The sequence below is a fragment of the Armigeres subalbatus genome, chromosome 1, assembly GCF_024139115.2.
Source record: "Armigeres subalbatus isolate Guangzhou_Male chromosome 1, GZ_Asu_2, whole genome shotgun sequence".
Classification (NCBI taxonomy): Eukaryota; Metazoa; Arthropoda; class Insecta; order Diptera; family Culicidae; genus Armigeres; species Armigeres subalbatus.
This window is the reverse complement of record NC_085139.1, coordinates 256,524,129-256,545,329: the sequence shown is the minus strand read 5'-3', so window position 1 is coordinate 256,545,329 and position 21,201 is coordinate 256,524,129. Positions and strand designations below refer to the sequence as shown.

Below are 21,201 nucleotides of genomic sequence, written 5' to 3'. Positions count from 1 at the left end.
GTGAGAGAATTCCATTATATATATTTACCAAATTATGTTGAAACTATATGATTATATGCCATAAAAAAACCATCAGGGCACCCGATTGAAGCGATTTGGGTAGGAAGAGTGGAATCGCCAACTTCCTACTGTTAACATCTCGTGGATAAAGGGCGGGCTCTTCTCCCCATCTATTGGGTCAATCTGGGAAACGAGGGCTAGATTATAATATTGTAAGTAGGAACTTTCTTCTGGAAGGAGATTCTCTATTCATCCCGTGCAGTGGCGTAGCCAGAAAATTGGTCTGGGGGGGGTTTTCTGAACATTTTTTTTTTCCAAAAAAAAAATTTCTTCCCAAAATTTTGTCTCTGGGGGGGGTTTTATACCCAAAACCACCCCCGTGGCTACGCCACTGATCCCGTGGATTCGCATAAGTGTTTCTGCTTATGGAACCACCCCACCCATTTTTGGCCCTTCATACAGGAGTCTGATGAAATACAAACAGTAGTATAATCATGATCGAATCGTTTGTCAGATATGGCCAGTGCTATCGGCAGGCGCCTTGCTACAATAGATGGTAGTATCATCATCATCATCATCATCATATTAAATAAAGATATTTTTTCTAGCTTTAAGCTGCTAACTATAAAAGCTGCTGTGAGATTATTATCCTACCGACCAACAAACTCAAAGATTTGAGCAGGATACCATCTAACGACGTCTATGACTGCGGTGCATGTGAGCGACCGAATTCCGCTGATATCGGCATGGTAGCATGCGACGGGTGCAGGTACCATTACGCTTGTGCCAAAGTGTCTCCCGGAATTCAAAATCGATCGTGGAGATGCAGTACTTGTGCACCTCAACCAAAGACTAATTAAGACGTCACTGTAGAGCTCTTTCGAGGGACCACTTCTAGTACTGCATTTGGTCCCTCGGTACCCAAGTTTGACATTTCAGAGATTCCCCCATTTTTGATCTACCTTGCGATGAATTTGCATCAGTGGTAGTCGATGGCAACGACGATTAATTCTCGTTAACTTTCAAAAGGTCCTAAGTAACATTTTTTCATGAATTAATTTGAGTACCTCAATCAAAAGCTTTCATGTTGTTCTGTTGATTGCGCTATTCAAATTAATTCATGAAAAAATGTTACTTAGGTCTTTTGAAAAGTTAAGCGAGAATTGTTTGAGTCAAAATAGTTTGTTTGTTTTGCTTGTAAAAAATGTAGTTCAAAATATTCTGTAATATTAAATGAATTTACTATAAAATTCCGTCGGAACAATGTTACAACTATTATACAGGATTTCTCATGGAAAATTATGCATGATCTGTGGTTTTCAACAAATATATGCATGGTATATTATAATTACAGTACTTCAAAACAAAATAGCCCATTGAAAAGAGGAATGGCAAAATTTGTCTTAGTAAACACTCAAACTACAAGACGCAGTCTTAAAAAAACCATTGATTGGTCTGATATCTGTACAGAGAAAAAGCGGTCTTTCATGTTCAAACTATACCAACCCATACTAAGTTTCGAAAGCACACTAATGTAATGACATTAAGTCAATCAATCTACAATATAACTATTGTTGTTAAAGCTTTCTTGGGTTATATACATGTCGACAATATGTGGAAACATTTTAAAGGTTTTCCCAACACATTTAATTACAACTGGAAACATTCAGACTTCAACGACTTTTCTTTTCCAGTCACACAGGGCTAAGGTTTCCGTGCTAAAGGTTCCAAATGTTAATCAAAATACCAGAGTAACCGTTCCGGCTTCCCGATTGATGTGATCTCATTTGGATGCGCGATATCTACAGGGTGATAAAATAAACCTTTTGTGGATCGACCTAGACATTTGTGAAATATCAGATTTGTCGACAACTGGGCAGAACAGACTCCTTATAGAGTACTTTCAGCGAGCACTCAACTCAAAATGGTTATATTTCCATCGTCTGATATTATTTATAAGATTACTGATTTGTTTCCTCCTTTTCACCCTGAAATAATAAATAAGTTATCCAGTTTTAGGTACCATTAAAGCGATTTCTTAAAACCAATCCTGTTTCAACGGTGCATTATGTTTTGACTTTCCAAACATTTACCAAATCGCCTTGGCAACTATGATGAAGTTAAGGATGAAGTAATAGTTGCTTAGTTTTTTTATAGAGCAAGGTGATTTCAGATGGGGGTATGATATTTTCTATGCTAGTACTGCACGAGCGCAAAAAAACTGGGCAGTTGTATGGGACATGAACGTCTTAATTAGTCTTTGCCTCAACCGTCTTCGGAAGCAACCGGAGCAAAGAAGAAAGGAGGTAAGAAGCGGCATGCGAGTTTGATTGTTCTCGGTGCGGCATCGGGTGAGATTCAGAAGCTAAGCGCCTTGAATCAAAAGAGACTTCCGAGAAGTCGAAGAATTCTGAATTATTGAGGACGTTGGCTATCCCCAATCCGGATCCGAACTCCCAAAAAGCATCCAGAATTACGGCTTTATTGACATGGAACCATGATAAGGCAAAATCTTCCAAATCAAGCAGTTATACAGCCAGAGATCGTGCGCAGCTAGCATTACAGCGATTGGAAGAGAGTAAATTACAGGAGCGATTGAATTGAAAGAGGAACGATCACAAATAGAAGAAGAACGGGTTCGCCTAGAAAAGGAAAAACAACTCAAGGATCAAAAGCATGCCAATAATCAAAGGAACTGGCGATGCAGGAAAGGTATTCACGAGAAAAGTTCGAGTTGCAGGAACAATTGGTAGAAGAATCTGGTAGCCAGCTCTCAAGCCGAAAAAGTAGGACAGAGGAATGGTTAAAAACCCAGCGCGTGCTGAGCAAGCGGGGAAATGTTTGGCCCGGTTTAACGGTTCCAGTTCAACAACAACAAGGTTACGATGGTCGAGAGGCAAATGATAGGCGGAACGCTGTGGATTCAGATTCTTACGATCGAACTCGACAGGAAAAGTTGAAAAATCATGATCATGCTATCAGGCTATCAGATCCAATGGTAGTTTGATACAGCAGTTTGGCCGCCTGGGAGGAGTAGCTAACGGTTCCAACGGGGGGAGGGACTGACTGCCAATAAAATATCGGCGAGACGGATCTGGCCCAAGAAAGTTCCAGTATTTTCGTGAGACCCCGATGAATGGTCCATATTTGTGCGTAGCTATGAAACAGCTAACATCGCGTGTGGATTTTTAGACGTTGAAAACATTATACGTCTTCATGAATGCTTGCGAGCACCGGCACGAGAAGCCGTGGTCACTAAGCTAATGTTTCCTCAAAATGTGAAGGTGATCGTGGACACGCTGCGACGATTATATGGCAGACCACAGCTTTTGGTGAAAAACCTTTTGAACAAGGTTCGTTGTGTGGAAGCACCGAGGCCTGAAAGATTGGATTCCCTCATCATTTTCGTATTGTAGGTACAACAGCTATGCGACCATCTGGAGACCGCAAATCTGAAGGAAATATTAAATACTGATGGTCTGGTTCTGATACCCTCTATTCTATTTTTCGGAACATATATATAAAAAAAAGATATCAATGTTATTTTAACATTGTCATAAGACGAGTTTGTACAATCCCATTGAATTTCACCACTTAGTTGTATCTTGACAGATACGTATTTCAACCTCAACAGTAAGGCCTTCTTCAGTGTCTCGTACTTGACTCGACTTGAATTCAATGGGATTGTACAAACTCGTATTATGACAAGTGAAGACATTCCACTAAAAAGCTCAAAATAATTTTCTTAACAAAATGTTATTTTGCCAATACTTCATTGTCGGCTTTGGAGCATTTCGTTGATATACATTTCGTCGAATGACATTTGGTCAAACGACATTTCGTCGAAATGACGTTTAGTTATGGTCGAATTGAAATAGCTTTCTTATCATTTTCATTTTCAGTAATGTTGATCATTTATCGACATTTCTGCATTGCACCGCATAAACTGTCCATTTTGGCTGTCATTAGTGGATTCCATCGTGTATGTCCTTCCAGGATCCAGGGGTCAAACTAGATATGCAGCCGCTCAAACATTGATCAATTGCATATGTCATTCAAAAAATAGTAGTTCGATTTTTTTTAAATTTAGATATATCGAGAAGTAAAAAGACTGAAGTGTATCAAAATCCTGAATTGTAAATAACTGAAACAAGTTGTTAACAAATTAGTCCTATTACACTAAAATCTGATTCACGAATAGTTAATGATAAAATTGATTCATCAAAATCAGAGAATAATGAAACAGTTTTAATTTAAATGACATTTTGAAATCAGGTAGTGATTAGTGTCGCTGGTAATTGATTATTGAATGTGCTGTTTGATTAGCGGCAAACGTAGAATATTTCCATTTTATTCCACTGAAGTCGATTTTTATACGGGCTATTCGTACCGAATGAATCCAAAAAATCGCATTAAAATTCATTTTTTAACATTCACTTTTTCATTCAAGCCCGTTCACACCGCCGATAAAAGCCAACGGCGCGCTGCTGTCGCCGGGACAAAGGTGACCACCACGCCACTGCCGCCGATGATATGACCGACGCACAGGTCTATGTGGCATAAATATATTTGTTCCATGCAGAAATGCAGCAGGAATATCCACTATTCCTGACATGTTTACATACATGTTTTACCATGTATACGATAATGCAGATAAAAATATGCCGGATGCGAGGCTAACATTTTCTCACGCTCCCCACGGGACATCTCACAAAGGAATAGGTCCAAAAATAGGTTCCTCTAGACGAGGGAACTTTTCAAAAACTCGCTCAGGGATTCATCCAGATATTTATCCGGGAATTTCTTCAGGGACTACAAAAACCATCCAAAGGTTGCTCCGAGAAGCTCTCAAGGGATTCCTCCACGAATATCTGCAAGATTTTTTCAACGAATCCCTTCAGGAATTCTTCTAAAAGATCATTCAGTGATTCATCATCTTTTTCTTATAACGCTCCCTCCTTTACACTGCCTCTTTTTACGTCTTTTTAAGCTCCAAACTCGAAATAACGCGTCCTCGTTTCAGCCCCAATAGAAACAAAAAAAGGTTTCAACCATTTGATTGAGACAAACTTGAATTAGTATCAGTGGTTGTTTTGTAGAAAGCCTGTTGCAAAGAGTTAAAGCAAAGAAAACCTGTTGCGACAGTCAAGGCCTGGAAGTCAACCTCCGTAATGAAGGCAGCTACGGAAGAATTACCAAGTTGTGCCACCCCATTTTGATATATGTTTACATTAAAAGTAGTTCTTGTTATTGTCGTCATGGGCGCCAGGTAATCTACGGACTCCATAAAGCCATAATCTAAGAATCAACCTCTGTAATGGGGGCAACTATTAACACGCACGTCCCAACGGCAAAACTCAAAATTTAAACCCTCAGCCGGATTTTAACGGATTTTCAAGCAATCTTCTGGAATCAATCGCAAAATTCCTATAGTTTTTGGAACCGAGGTCAATTTTTGTGGAATGGCCAATTTTCATTCAATCTTGGAGCCTATCTTGCGACATGTCAAACTTCATGATTTTACAAAACAAGTACACTGGAGCACATTTCGGCGATTTTTGATCGAACTGGTCACTCTCCGGGTACTTCCAGGATCTGGTTCCCTCGGGGAAGTGTCCACTTTTCGTTCAATCTTGGAACCCATTATGCGACATGTTGAACTTCATGATACTTACATACTTACACAAAATAATTCAGCACACCCCAACAAATAGTTTAAGCTGAATAATCTAGTGTTTTTTTTCAGCTGGAGAAGACCATTTATGGTTGAATAAGCGCTCAATCAGCTTCCAATGTTTGTTGGGACTGTAGGCTTTTTTGAAGGATTATGATCAAACTGGTCACCTTCCAATTGTTCCTGGAACTTAGCTCCCCTGGGAAATGGCCACTTTTCGTTCAATTTTGGAGCCCTTCTTGTGACATGTCAAACTTCATGATTTTACAAAATAAGCACACTGAAGCACATTTCGGCGGTTTTCGATCGCTACCTAGCCAAATTTTGAACAGGTGATCAGTTACCTTCCGGGTGTTCCCGGAACCTGGCTCTTATTGTTCCTGAGCTGTTGGATGGCATTCATAACTTCTCTCACTGCTGGAATCATTTCAATAATCATTACTGTAGGCCTTCATTGCTTGTAATCTCATCACTCAGTATATGCTGTTTCCATCTCGGTCTATAGCGTTCTACGTTCTGGCGGTTCCCTTGATATAGCGCAACCGTGCGCGCTGCGTCCTTCTCCTACAAAATCTGTCAGACCTCTTCAGAGAACTCTTCAGAATCTGTCAGAGTTCGAACCAATCGTTCTGTCGACTTCTTTCCACATACACTACAAGTTGCTCTCCACTACGACAGTAATGGCTGCTCTAACTGTACTCTATAGCAGGCTCGAATAGGGGCACCATCAAGCCATCATCTTTCGGAAACATTGCCTAGAAATGTTGCACATTGGTGACATCAGATTGTATCAGTCGCTCTAGGTCGTATCGAGGTGACAATAGATATAATGTGGCCAGTACGATCGGAAACCGTTGAAAAGTGGTTCAGTGTATTTATAATGTAAAATCATGTAGTTTGACATGTCGCAAGATGGGTTCAAAGATTGGACCGATAGTGGTCACTTCTTCAGCGAGGCTAGGTTCCGGGAGCACCCGGCAGATGGTCAGTTGGATTAAAACTATCGAAATGTGCTTCAGTGTATTTATTTTATAAAACCACGAAGTTTGAAATGTCGCAAGATGGGTTCCAATATTGACCGAAAACTGGCCTCATCCCAAAGAAGCAAGTTTCCGGGAACATCCTGGAGGTGGTCAGTTGGATAGAAAACCGTCCAAATGTTTTTCAGTGTACTTATTTTGTAGAACCATGGATTTTGACATGTCGAAAAATGGGCTTCAAGATTCAACGAAAAGTGGGCACTTCCCCAGGGGAGTCAGGTTCCCAGAACACCCGGAAGGTGGCCAATCGAAAACCATCGAAATGTGCTTCAGTGTACTTATTTTATAAAATCATGAAGTTTGACATGTCGCAAGATGGGTTCCAAGATTTAACGATATTTTTTTTTCTTTATTGGTGTGTTTTTTTTTATTATAAATTAAATTCAACACGTCCAATTGAACGAAAAGTGACCACTTCCTCAAGGTAACCAGACCCTGGAAGTACATGGAGAGTGGCCAATTCAATCAAAAAGCACCGAAATGTACTCCAGTGTACTTGTCTCGCAAATTCATGAAGTTTTACGTGTCGCAAGATGGATTTTGAAGCCGATCTGAAAATGGTCATTCCTTCCGGGAGGGAGGTAACCCCAGTACTCACGGAATATATTCGAAACCTTGGCCATTAAACAAAAATTGATCTCGGTTTCTAAAACCATAGGAATTTTGTGATCGATTCCAGAAGATTGCTTGAAAATCCGTTAGAAACCGACTGAGCTGCATGGTAGTCGACGAACTCCATAGAGTCAATTAACAAGATGTGGCACCTCATCTTGATATGTGTTTGCATGCCAAGTAGATCTTGTTATTGTCACCATGGGTTCCAGATAGTCTACGGACTCCATGGAGTCAAGATCTGCAAATCAACCTCCGCAACGGAGGCATTAGTTCTAGTTGCTGTCATGAGTTCCAGGTAGTCTATGGACTCCATAGAGTCAAGTTCTGCGAATCAACCTCTGTAATAGAGGCAGTTATTGAAGAACATACAAGTTGTCTAGCTCCATCTTGGTGCATGTTTGCATTCCAATCCAAGTAGTTATTGTTGTTCTCAATGATTCCAAATTGTCTACAAACTCCAAATGGTCAATATCTGCGGATCAACCTCTGTAATAGAGGCAGTAATTGAAGAATTAGCAAGCTGCGTAACTCCAAATTGGTGTATGTTTGTAGTCCAAGTAGTTTTTCTTGCTGTCATGGGTTTTATATAGTCTATGAACTCCAAACAGTCAAGATCTGCGAATCAAACTCCGTAACGGCAGTAGTTATTAAAGAATAAACCAATTGTGCAACCCCATCTTGAAATTTGTTTGAATTCTAAGTAGTTCTTCTTGTTGTCATGGGTTCTAGGTGGTCTACGAACTCCATAGAGTCAAGATCTACAATGAATGATTACCAAAAAATCGTGAAGCTCTAGGATAAACTTTTGGAATTGGCCGTTTTACGAATGTTCCGGATCTTCCGGAGGACCGTTTCTGGGACATTTGTAGGTCACAGAAGGCTTTAACTATTGATAGCCCCCACAATTTGCCAGAATGAATGGTTATCAAAAATCGCGAAGCTCTGGGGTAAACTTTTAGAATTGGCCAATTTTACGGAAGTTCCGGATCTTCCAGAGGGCTTTCCGATGATCGCTCGAGCGATAAATTTGTCAAGAAATGGCATATACAATATAGCAAATACAGTTGGGATCATCAGAGCACATATTTGCAAGCAATTTCATGTTTCATAACACGAAACTCGATAATTTGGTGCCAAATTGAGAAGCTCAAACAGTACCTCTCCAGCACAGGTTCCCCAGGGACTACAGTGGTCAATTTGATCGAAAATCGGTTGAAATTTGAGTTTTTGTGATCAAGATGAAATCTTGGGTCCAAATGGACCCCAATGCACAATGTGTAACTTTTTTCTAATGCATTAGGAAGGTTAAAGAATAAACAAATTGTGCAACCCCATCTTGAAATATGCTTGTATTCCAAGTAGTTCTTCTTGTTGTCATGGGTTCCAGGTGGTCTACGAACTCCAAGATCTACAGGTAAAGTCTCGTAACGAAGGCAGATACTGAAGAAATACCAAGTTATCACAGAAGGAGTTTTAAAAAAAGGCCAAGGGGAATCCCTGAGAGACTTCCCAATATATTATCTGACGAAATACCCAAAGGTGTCCCAGAAACAATTTCTGGAATAATCCCTGATGAAATTTCCAAGGAATTCTTGAAGAAATCCTAAAAAAGTATTAAAAAGAATAGTAGAAGGATCAAAATTAAATAATAGTGTAGGAGCTGGCCTAACAGGCCCTGGAGTAAATATATCTGTTTCAATGGGTAAATGGCCAACCGTGTTTCAAGCAGAAATACAGGCAATTATTGAGTGCACTACCGTTTGCTTACGACGTAACTACAGATATGCAAATATATGTATTTTTTCTGACAGTTTAGCTGCGCTAAAAGCGCTGAAATCAGTGACTTGCTCATCAAGATTAGTTTGGGAATGCATTCAATCACTCCAACAGGTGGCTCAAAATAATACATTGAATTTATTTTGGGTTCCTGGGCACTGTGGAATTGAAGGTAATGAAAAGCTGACTTGTTAGCAAGAAAAGGATCTTCCAAACTATTTGTAGGTCCAGAACCATGCTGTGGCATTTCGGAATGTACTCTTAAAATGGAACTAAAGAACTGGGAAAAACTGAAAATAAATGAAATCTGGAATAATACAAGGACAGCACGACAATCAAGGAGATTCATAACTCCAAATGCAACAATAACTAAAAAAGTTTTGAGCTTATCAAAAAAAGACTTATGTACATTCAGTGGGCTAATAACAGGTCATTGTACCAGTAAATACTATTTAAAACAACTTGGGGAGCTGGAAGACGATATCTGTCGTTTCTGTAACTTTGAGATTGAAACTTCGGAACATTTACTTTGTGATTGTACAGCACTTTTTCATAGAAGAAGAAACATTTTTGAGAAGGGTTTTATTGGACCCTCGGATGTTTGGATAACTTCTCCCAACAAGGCAATAAACTTCATTCGTTTAATTATACCTTACTGGGATAATAATCATAGTCAGTAAGTTCAAATCACTCTTCAATAGTGTTTTAGACTATCTAACTTCTACTATACATTAAAACGGGGCCCGCCACAATAGATCAAATATCTGGTCGCAGTGGATATTGTACCCGACAGGAAAAAAGAATAGTAGAAGGGATTCTTGAAGGAACAACCAATTGCTAAAGGAATCCCATAAGACATACACGAAGGAATACCTGAAGAAATTCCCTGACCAAATCCTCGAAGAGATCACTGAAGGAATCCCCAGAAAAATTTCGGAAGAAATTCCTGATAAAATACCCGAAGGCGATCCTGAAACCATTCCTGGAAAAATTTCTGATCAAATTTTCAAAGGTACTCCTGGATGAGTTACTAAAAAAAACTCTTATGCTCACGCACGAGTGCTTGAAGAATTTCTCTGAAAAAAATCAGCTCACTGAGAGAATTTCCGTGAATTCTCCAAATGGACTGCTTTTTATTTTAGTGTTTTATTAACTTTTTCACATTTATCGAATTGAAATCTTATCTCAACCTGCCAATTGTATGAGTGTATCTTGTGCAGCAAGTAGGGTTACTATTCCTGGACTTTATCTCATAGCATCGATATTTATCCCACGAAAAACAAAGCAATAATAAGGTATTTGATTTGTTTCTTATTTTTTCTGTTTTTTTCAGCAGTGAGCGAGCACGCATGTTAGCAAAAAGAAGCGACGAAATTGGTACCGCATTTTTTTATTTCGCGATGAGATGAATATATGTTCAGTGAGATGGAAAAGGGAGCAGTTGCTCTACAAAGGATATTGGATATACTTTGTCCAGGGAGCCAAAAATGTTGCCCACCCGACAACATCCTGGGCTGGACCGATCATTGTTCTCGCCATCTCCGGATTAGACCTGTGCGCCGGTCATATAATCGGCGGCGGCGGCGTGGTGGTCACTTTTGCCCCGGCGGCGGCGGCGTCACGGCGGCGCGCCGTTGTCTTTTATCGGCGGCGGCGGCGGCATGAACCGGCGTGGATGAAAAAAATCAATGACTGGAAAAATCAATTTTAATGCGGGTTTTTGGAGTCATGCGGTTTTGATTCACACGGTAGGAATCGCCCGTATACAAATCGACTTCAGTGGATTAAAATTGCAATATTCTACGTTTGCCGATCATCAAGCAGCACATTCAAAATAGTGAATTGTCGGCGACACTAATCAATACCTGATTTTAAAATGTTATTTATGTTAAAATGTTATGATCAACATAAATAAAACAAAATACAAGCTGAGTAAGACTGGGGATGACCAACCAAATTTAATATTTTTCCTGAAATTTGGTTAAATATGCCAAAACAGTTCTTGATGTAGTCCCTGAAGGAATTTCTGGAGGAAACTAGAATTTATTTAAGGAATTTTCTACAGACATTTCTTATTAAAGTTCATAAGAAATTCCTTCGTAAAATTCTATGAGAATTCCTACAGAAATTTGGTAATTCCTTTAGCTCATGATGCAGGAATTCATTCGGAAATTTATTCAACAATGAACTAATTTCCGATGGAATTCCTAAAATAGTTTTCCAAAGGAATTTCCAAAGGATTTCCTGAAGTAATGTCTGAACAAGTTTATGAAGGCAATCCGGCAAGATTTTTGAAGAAATTTCCAAAAAAAAACTTTGGGAACTGAAGGAATTCTCAATGAAAAATCAGTATGAACCCTTCAGGAAAATTTCGAAAAAATCCTCACAGACATTTTCAAAGTAATTCCTAACAGAATTTCAAATAAATTTCCGAATAAATTTGTTATAGAGCTTTGAATGAATATCTGAAGGGACCCTAAAAAACAAAAGAAATGAAGAATGTTGTGAGGGAATTCCTGAGGAAAATGTCCAAAAATTTCATTCTACATTTACCTATATCTATTCTGGTACATTCCGTGTTATCCGGAGGAAAACCGTATTTAATTTCATATTCCAGGTTGCTCGTTCTTGGGCCGCCAGTCGCCAGTCTCCCTGCACACCAACTGCACGAGCATCTTCCTCGATTGCGCACTGCCACCGAGTGCGGGGTCTACCCCGGAGCCAACGCCCTCTTCCATGCTCTCGGAAGGTTTTTTGCTGGTCTACTATTCTCCACCGCGCAGTATTTTCTGCTCAAATACTTCGAGAATTCGATACCGTCGTCGGGGGATGTTAGTGGGTCAAATGGGGGTGAGAATGGGTCACTGTTTCAACTACTTAGAATGCTTGTAGAATGGATTGAATGTGTCTGAGGGCAAGAAGACTAAAATATAAGAAACCTTTTTGAACGATTTTGCTCTACGACCTCCAGGCTGCCGGTGAGAGCGATGACCCATTCTCACCCCCAGACCCATTGTCACCCCCGATGACGGTAGTTTGCATCTTTTTACCAATGTCATTTGGCCGAATATACCATTTTGCCGAACAGACCATTAGGCCGATAGTCATTTGGACGAAAGGGTCGTTTGGCTGAAAGGGTCGTTTGGCAGAAAGGGTCATTTGGCCGAAAAGGTTGTTTTACCGAAAGGGTCGTTCAGCCGAAAGGGTCATTTGGCCAAACGGGTCTTTAGACCGAAAGGGTCATTTGGCCGAAAGGGTCGTTTGGCCGAAGGAGTAGTTTGGCTGAATAGGACATTTGGCCGAATAGGACATTTGTCCGAATAGGACATTTGTCCGAATAGGACATTTGGCCGAATAAGACATTTGGCCTAATAGGTCATTTTGCCGAATAGGTTATTTGAAAAATGAGAAATAAGGAATGAGAAGAGAGACGTCTCAATTCTCATTCCTCATTTCTTACTTCTCACTGTAAAAAGTGAGAAGCATGAGGTGAGTAGTGAGACGTCTCTCTACCCACTTCGCACTACTAAGTTTTCACAGTGAAAAGTGAAAAATGAGACGTCTCATGTCTCACATTCTACAATGAGAAGAGAAAAATAAAGAGTGAGAAGAGAGACGTCTTACTATTCACCTTACTGTGAAAAGTGAGTTGTACGAAGTGGCATCTCACTATTCATTTCATGCTTCTCATTTTTTAGAGCGAGGAGTGAAAAGCGAGACGTCTCAATTCTCGCTTTTTGCAGGGAACAGTGAGAAACTGAAGTGAGTAGTGAGACGTCTCACTTCTTTTTCTTAATTTTTCTCTTCTCACTGTAGAAGTTGAGAAACGCGAAGTGAATACTGAGACGTCTCACTACTCACTTCGCGCTCCTATTTTTTTAGTGTAAAGTGAGACGTCTCTCTTCTCACTCCTCATTTCTCTTTTCTCACTGTGAAAAGTGAGTAGTTCGAAGTGGGTAGTGAGACTTCTCACTACTCACTTCACGCTTCTCTCTTTTTACAGTGAGAAGTGAGAAATGAGGAATGATTTTTTTTATGTCTTTATTTGTGTGTTTTTTTAAATATTACATTAAGTTCAACACAAAAGAAATGAGGAATGAGAATTGAGACGTCTCTCTTCTCACTCCTAATTTCTCACTTTTCAAATGTTCTATTCGGTCAAATGTCCTATACGGCCAAATGTCATATTCGTCCAAATGACTCTTTCGGCCAAACGACCGTTCCGGCTATATGACCCTTTCGGCCAAATGACCCTTTCAGCCAAATGACTCTTTCGACCAAACGACCCTTTCGGTAAAATAACCCTTTCGGCCACATGACCCGTTCGGCCAAATGACCCTTTTGGCCAGATTGGTTTCGGCCTAATGGTTTGTTCGGCCAAGTGGAATTCGGCCAAACGACCCTTCCCCTTACATAGGTAATATTGTAAGTGTCTGTAGGTAGCGTAGCTTCCTAAAGTAACCAAAGAATTTACTGGAAGATTTTTCAAAGGATTATCCGTAAATAAATCTCTATAAATTGCTTAAGGAAGATTTGAAAAAATCCCTAAGATAATTTCAGGAAAAAATGACAAGGAGCTTACTCAGGAACCCCTAGAGAAATTAAAAATAAATCCAAAAAGTATCTTTTGCTGGAATTTCCCAATTAATTTTAAAATAAATTCCTAAGCTAATTTTCAAAACTTGATGAAATTTCCAAAGTAATCCGTAATTAATTTCTGTAGGAGTTTTTAGAAAGTTTTTGGAGGAATTCTGAAACAATTTCCTAAGGAACTCCTCACACATTTTCCGTAGAGATTTCAAAAAGAATTTGTGTTTCTGAACGAAAACTTGACGAAATGTCCAAAGGAATTTGCGGAGAAATCTAAGACTATCAAAAGTTCCTTCAGAAGCTACTTTGAAAAATCCTTCAGGAGTTTCTTGGATATTCTTTCTGGAACTTGTTCAAGAATTCTTAAAGAAATTTTGTCCTAGAACTTTGCAAGGTATACCAAATGAGTTCTTAGAAGAAATTCGAAATTTTCGGATAAATATCTCAACGATTTTCCCAAGGTTTTCCTTAACAAATTTCTGAAAGAATGCGTGGATGACTTTCCGAACTAATTCCTGAGGGAAATTCCAAGGAATATCCGAAAGAATCCAAAAGACTTTCTGGAATTCTTTTCCGGAATAGTTTATGTAGGACTCCCTGATGCAAATTCCTCCAAATTTTTTTTTCTAAAAAAAATCCGCCAAGAATTCCTTTTGATATTTCTTCATAGATTTCTTTAAAAGTTTCTTCGAAAAGCCTCCAAGATTTCCTCGTAGATTTCTTCAGAAATTCTTTCGGAATTTCTTTCCGGAAATCCTTTGAAAAATAATTAGAGAATGAAATAGTTTTCAAAGGAGTTACTAATTGAATTTTCGAAAGGGTAAGACAAAAAAATAAGCAACAAACACTAAAAAGTTACCAAGGTATTACTGAAAGAATCTCGGAATTAACACTTGAAAGCATTTTCGGAGATATTCCTGCAGGAAGTTCTGGAAGGATTCCCGTAGAATGTTTTAAAAGAATTGCTGGAAGAAGTTCCGAAGAAGTTCCTTGAGAAAATTTCTGATTTAATAAATTCATGGAATAATTGCTGAAAAAAATCATAAGGAGGAATTTCCGAAGCAATTCTTAAAGAAATTTCCGAAGGAATTGCTTAAAAAAAGTGTTGATAAATAATTTCCGAAGAAATTCTTTATAGAATTTCCAGAGGAATTCCTTTTCCGTAGGAATTCCTGAAACATTTTTTTCGTATACATTCCATAAGGAATTTCCTAAAGAAATTCGTAAAAGATGTTCTGAAAAAAATCGTTATGGAAATTCTGAAAGAATTTTCGGAGAAAAAAGAATTCCTAAAGTAATTTTCTTAGGTTTTTTTTTAGAAAACTTTGGAGGAATGTACAAGGAAATATACCAAACGGTTTTGTCCATAATATTCAAACATTGATTTCAAAATAAATAGTTATATTGGACAAAAAGCTAGAAAATCATTCACAGTAGGGATTTAATTATTTTGCTGAATTGGTTTCTCAAATAAGTAAACTGTGCTCATAACACAAATCAAAAAAGAAAGAAAACGGATTAAATTAGTGGCCTGGTTGATTTTAATTTAAAAAAAAATATTGGCAAGATAATTAATGTGCTAACTTACCTTGAAATTCCTGAACTGCAATAAATTAACTGCACAAATGCCAGATTCTATAAGAATGGGGGTGCTTTGGGCATGTATCTAAGCCATCACAAAAGCCACATCAAACATAATTTGCGAGTCACCTACAGGTTTAGGTGCCCGACTGAATGCCAAATCCAAGGCCTGGCTTAGACGAATTCCAATTCCAATTCCAACAATGGTAGACTAGATAAAGCCGCATGCAAACTCATAAACTAATCAACCAACATATTTCTTGATCCAGCAGACAATGTATTTCACCACACTGACTTAGAGGCACCATCTCGTAAGGTAGATTTGAAATTGAATTCTGACGATTTCAATCTTTTCACCATTCATGAACTATCATAAGACGAGTTTAGTACTATTCCAATTAATTCCACCACGTTGTATTGCTTTACAGATATGTATTCCGTCTTCAACTGCAGGGCATCTTGAGTGTCTTGTACTTTACTCGACTCGACTTAAGTTAATTGATTTTTTTTATTGCGAATAGTCATCGGCGTGGCAAAATTATGATCGGCGGCGCGCCGACCCAAAATCGTCGGCGGCGGCGGCGTGAGTAAAACCACCGGCGGCGGCGCACAGGTCTACTCCGGATTGAAAATCCTGCGCATTTGCTTGTAGGACACTGAAGACCCAGAAACTGAAACGGAATTGAAACGAAGGAAACGCATTTGGCTTTACTTCCCATCCGAGGAAAGGCAGGACCAGACATTTTACGTTTAAAAAAAAATTGTTAACCTAGATCGAATCCAGGCCCACCGGAGTGAGAAACGTACGTGAGTGAGTGAGTGTACGTTAAGACATTTTCCACTGGACGATAATAAAGAAAACAATACACAAACCATCCTTAGATTGCATTGGTGATGTGCACTATGGTCCCAACAAAAGGTCTTTCATACATTGCATTTTGCCTCAGCCAGGGAAGATAAAATGTTTTCGCTTTGAAAAACTTCTCATCTGAAAGTTCTTTGCTTCAAGGCTTTATCTTTTTGCGGCATTTTCATTAAACACTGTAATGGTTATTGCTAATTTGCTAATTGTTTGTTTTAGAAGGACATTCAATCCGTCTTATGACAAGTGAAGACATTCCACTAAAAAGCTCAAAATAATTTTCTTAACAAATTCAATCCTATCTATCTCCAAATAAAATTCAATAACTCATACAAAAGACAAAACGCTGCAAACTCAGAAACGGAGTAACAATTTCGAATAAGTAAAAACTTTCTTCGTGAAGTGGAATCATCAGGTCAAAAAAAAATAATCCAGGTTTGTGATGCGTACCTACAATCGATCCAGGCAGCAAACCCCCACCGAAATCAACCGACCGACACATTTTATAGGGTAACGGTACTAATAGTGGAGGTATTAGTAGACCCACATAAAAGATATTTTGTTTTAATTGATAATTATTGGAAATTTACAGCTTTAATATCTCAGACAATATATAAACTAATGGATTTGCTAACAAAAATGAGATTGGTGTCATTTAACATCAACAACTACAAAATATTGCTTGCACAACTAATGGGTACACTGTTCCTTTAGTAGCGGTAAAAAATAATTTTGGTTCCCATAGTGGTGCTTTGCATTAATTTCTTATGAGACTCGCCACTATTGGTACAGTTGCACCACTATACTGCCGCTAACCGCAAGTCGAGCACATCTGTATATGGAGGCCCATATACAGATGTGCTCGACTTGCGGTTAGCGGCAGTATAGGTGCAAGGGAGTCAATTTTATTAAGGAAAATCATTGTTTTCAATAGTTTTTCAAGTGAAATCTTAGGATAATTTGCAACAGGATATTTAAAGCACGACGCATCAACTGAAAGCATCGTAAAATGTATAATTCTGATAAATCTCATTAAAACCCCACTTCCTCCGCTATTGGTGCTACCTACACTAAGGGTACGGTTACCCTACTATCATATTGAATGAAACAAAAAAACAACAATGACTGCAAAAGCGCAGATAATAGTTCAGAACGCACCTTGAAAAGCGATCAGTTGAATTAATATTGCATTGATCAAACGTTAATCACTTCCATTTATAAATTGATCACGATCACTTCTGTTTCGATAATTATAAAATCGTAAAACCAATTTGGATTCCAGCAATTTAATATTCTTTTGTTATTTCAATTTCAAGGCCTACTTTATATGTATGTACGAACATCGTCCACGGTGTGTTTGTCCGAAGAGGCTTATTTTCAAAAAATCAGTATCTCTAAAACACTCACTACACGAAAGTTTAGGGTTTCCTCTTTCACGTAGGTGCATTTTTAAAATGTTCTATCGGGGGTCATTTTTCCATACATTTTTGGGGGAGTTAAATCGGCTATCATTTGAGATTTCTAAGGAGTTTGCACCAAAAATAGTGAAAAAAAATAAAAATTGTTCTAGATCTCCCGATAGAACTAAAATGTAAAATGTAATATCGTTTACCCACTATATGAAAGAGGAGATCTTATACTTTCACATGGTGGGTGTTTCAGAGATACTGATTTTTGAAATATAATATTTCCTCATAAACACACCGTGCGTCCAATCAAACATTCGTCTTTTGCAAGTTTATTTGTTACTCCCAGAGCCATTGAGGCATGGTTCTGCATCCCAAGATGTCCTCAAATGTGCTTGATACTGGTTCCCCAGCATTACTCAACCACTCGTCAGAGAAATTAATGCAGTTGAATACGTCAACTTATTCCTACGCCATGTGGGGCATGATCTCTGCCAGCCAATTCACATGGCCATCATGACCATGGCCCGCTACACGCACTCATAATCTCTTTACTTGATCGGTACTTATGAGCAACACTTTCTGCAGCAGTTATTCTACCCAAACGGCCTCAAGCCTACTAATTTTCAAGAGGCTAAGATTTTCTACAGGTTTTGTAAGGTTTTGTGCATAATTGTGCGACTATCCGACACTCTTAGTATGAATTCATATTCCTTCCACGATCTATGATTTATAAATAGCAATTAGTTGATAATTGGTACGATTCGTGTTACGGCAATTCTAAGGTGACTTACATAAATTTCTGAAAAAGGTTTCCATCATTGTCCGATCAAAATATATACAATCCTAATTGTCGAATTTCTTTATTTTTATTACGAACTAGCAGACCCGACGAACTTCGTTTCGCCTAAAATTGATTTATTTTCTGATTAGATCTCGAGTTATGAAGAAATTGGTGTTTCATTTGTATGGGAGCCCCCTTTCCAAAGCGGGAAGAGGTCTCGAACCATATTAAGAACCTTCCCGGCCCCAAAAACCTCCACATACAAATTTTCACGTCGATCGGTTCAGTAGTTTCCGAGTCTATAAGGCACAGACAGACAGAAATTCATTTTTATGTATATAGATAAGAATACTTTTGAATTTCAAAATGTCCTATTTCTGATTGATCAAATTTGCCGCAGATATTTGACGCCTATTATAAAGGCATCTAACAATTAAACTTATAGGTATTTACCTTTTAATTATGATGAACCTCGCGCGGTGTTGGCTCGAAAATTGTACAACTTGTCTTTGCTGTTTCCGCTCTTTCCGATCAGCTTTCTCACTCTTCAAGTTCAAGAGGGTTTTCTTCAGGGCACACTAATTCGCTGACCGCAGCAACTACACACAGCAATAAAATTGTTTTCTTCTCTTCAGCGCCGAAAAAACAAAACAAAATCTTAATTTGATTATAAATGACGCGTTTCACTGCTCTCGGCGCTCTTGCACTCTCCACTGTGGTGGCTTGGAGAAATGGAAAACTATGTTAATGATCACTTTTACAGCTGTTTTCTTCGGATGGTTCTTCAGTCGAGTCGGCAAAATTTTGAAACCGTTGGTTGTACACTCTGCAAATCAAGTAGGTAGGCACTGTAAATCACAATAGCCCAGAAACAAAAAAAAAGCGTCGCTTCAAATGGGAAACTGCGCAAATCAGCGAATCTAAAACCAGAAATCACCAATGCTAAGCACGTCACCGTTCCTTCCCCCATTTGACTCTTCAATCACTTTTCGAAGCCCATTCAAGGAATTAGGGTGCCGCGGCAAAAAGTCGTACGAAAATTTCTCATAGTTCAACATCAAAAAGCATTGAATTTGTTATCAAACTCTCACTGCCATGAGGACAAGATTACGGATGTCGTATTTCGATAACTCAATCATCTTGATTGAAGTTAGAACAATGAAGAATCGTTGTGCAACGAATTGGCACGCCACCCTAGTCATCATCGGTGAAGAATGTGTTCGAAACAAGAAAAAATATAAAACAGTGTGAATTTGATATTCCCAACGACGCGACGACGTCCTCCACCATCCAAGTGCGCCTTGATCTCGCCTCTTTGCGCCCCGTTGTCTCCGATCGCTTTAGCACTGGTTGGAGAGTCCCTCGCACTGGCTCCGCGGTGTTTGCTAGATAAAACCCGTAGCGAATCAAGCAGAAACCGATATTTTCACATTCGATTATGCCGATTTCACAATTTTTCGTCTCTGTTTGCCCCACGTGCTGGACGGACGGATCCCACCAACCCGACCGTATGATCCAATGCCGCGGGCTCACGGGCCTTTAGTGGGTTCTTCAAACGCTTTGCGAACACTTCACGTGGTGCCCGAAAAGCAAAGCAGACTTTCCGCGCGGGCTCAACAGCAAAAAACAGCCTTACGTGCACTTTAGTCTTCGAATTCACTTAAGAAACAGCAACAACACAAATTAGAAAAGCAACCGCTGCTAAACCGCACACACTCAGCCAGAAGCAGCTGACGGAGTCACTCAAACAAGGGCAGGCCTGCTCGCTGGAGCCCTGCACCTCCCGTAAGATTCGCGATCTTTTTTCGTGTTTTATTTTTGTCTCGTTCACCTTCTAAACCTTGGTAGGCTCCCGTTCGAATGCCGCGCGTCTTCTCAAAACCACTGTTTATCGAAAACTAATGCGCCGTTCGTTTCTTCGCGGTCGTTCAAGTCACTGGCGTGTGTTGCGCGCAGGCAGGCCGTCACTCACTCACGTGGTAACTCGTGCTCGCGCTTTGGTGCACTCGCGAGGGAATAATATGCTGCGAGCGTCGCACAGGTGAGCACCGCGAGGAAAACGGAAAGGTAAAAAAACAATAATGCAGCCACTTGATTATCGCATGGCGAAGAGAAAAAAAATGCTCAAGGTACACCACAAGCCTACACTCGCTGCGATACCCCAGACTCAAAGCAGACCTTGTCGCCTTTTTGCAACCTGTTCGAATTCATGTGCGCAATGTCATTTATCCCAGAATGCAGAGAATGGATTCGTTATGTGGAAGGACGCGACATTTGGATAGCAAAAACCCTGATATGATCGCATTTTTATTAAATTATTTTGGAAATCAATTTGCCTTAATGTTTGCCTCTTTATTAAATCAATAAGCAATGTGTCGGTTTCAATCCTTTCAGCAAAAGGTCGCCTGCAAAGCATATGAAATGACTGAATTTGCAACATATGTACACTTTGATATCTTGGATGCTCTCACCCTTGCCTTGGTTCTGCGCGTTACGTTCTTAGTATTCCTGCATAATTATAGTGTTAGAGGTAGACGTAAAAAACTTAGACCCAAAATTGTGTAAGTTAGATGAAAAAATTGAAATTTTAGACAGAAATATGTAATAAACATTGGCGTAACTACAGGGGGGCTAGGGGGGCTATAGCCCTACCTAGAGCCAAGCTAGCCCCCTAGAATTGTTGCATAAATAATGAACATATCTAGCTCTCTGATCATGTATGAGCGTAACTGCAAAGAATTAATTTTTATCATCTTTTTACATCGAATCTATTTTATCAAGTTTTCGAACTTGTTATATTTTACGATTGGAATACTAATACCTGAAGGATATTACGCTTCTCAGCGACTGATAAAATTGCTTAAGATGAATCG

At 39.2% G+C, this 21,201-nt stretch overlaps 1 protein-coding gene across 5 annotated transcripts in view; it reads right to left on the bottom strand.

The window, feature by feature from the left end:
- The window catches only part of LOC134206892 (uncharacterized), a 343,495-nt gene extending 323,267 nt beyond the window's left edge, over positions 1–20,228 (bottom strand). Inside the window, exons 1-2 of one of the 5 annotated variants that reach the window (XM_062682637.1) lie at positions 20,160–20,228; positions 18,782–18,957 (exon numbers count right to left, since the gene is read on the bottom strand). The gene's annotated coding sequence lies outside the window, so the exon portion shown is untranslated. The other 4 variants (XM_062682634.1, XM_062682636.1, XM_062682635.1 and 1 more) reach the window with 4 other exon arrangements.
- Between the last annotated feature and the right edge of the window lie 973 nt (positions 20,229–21,201).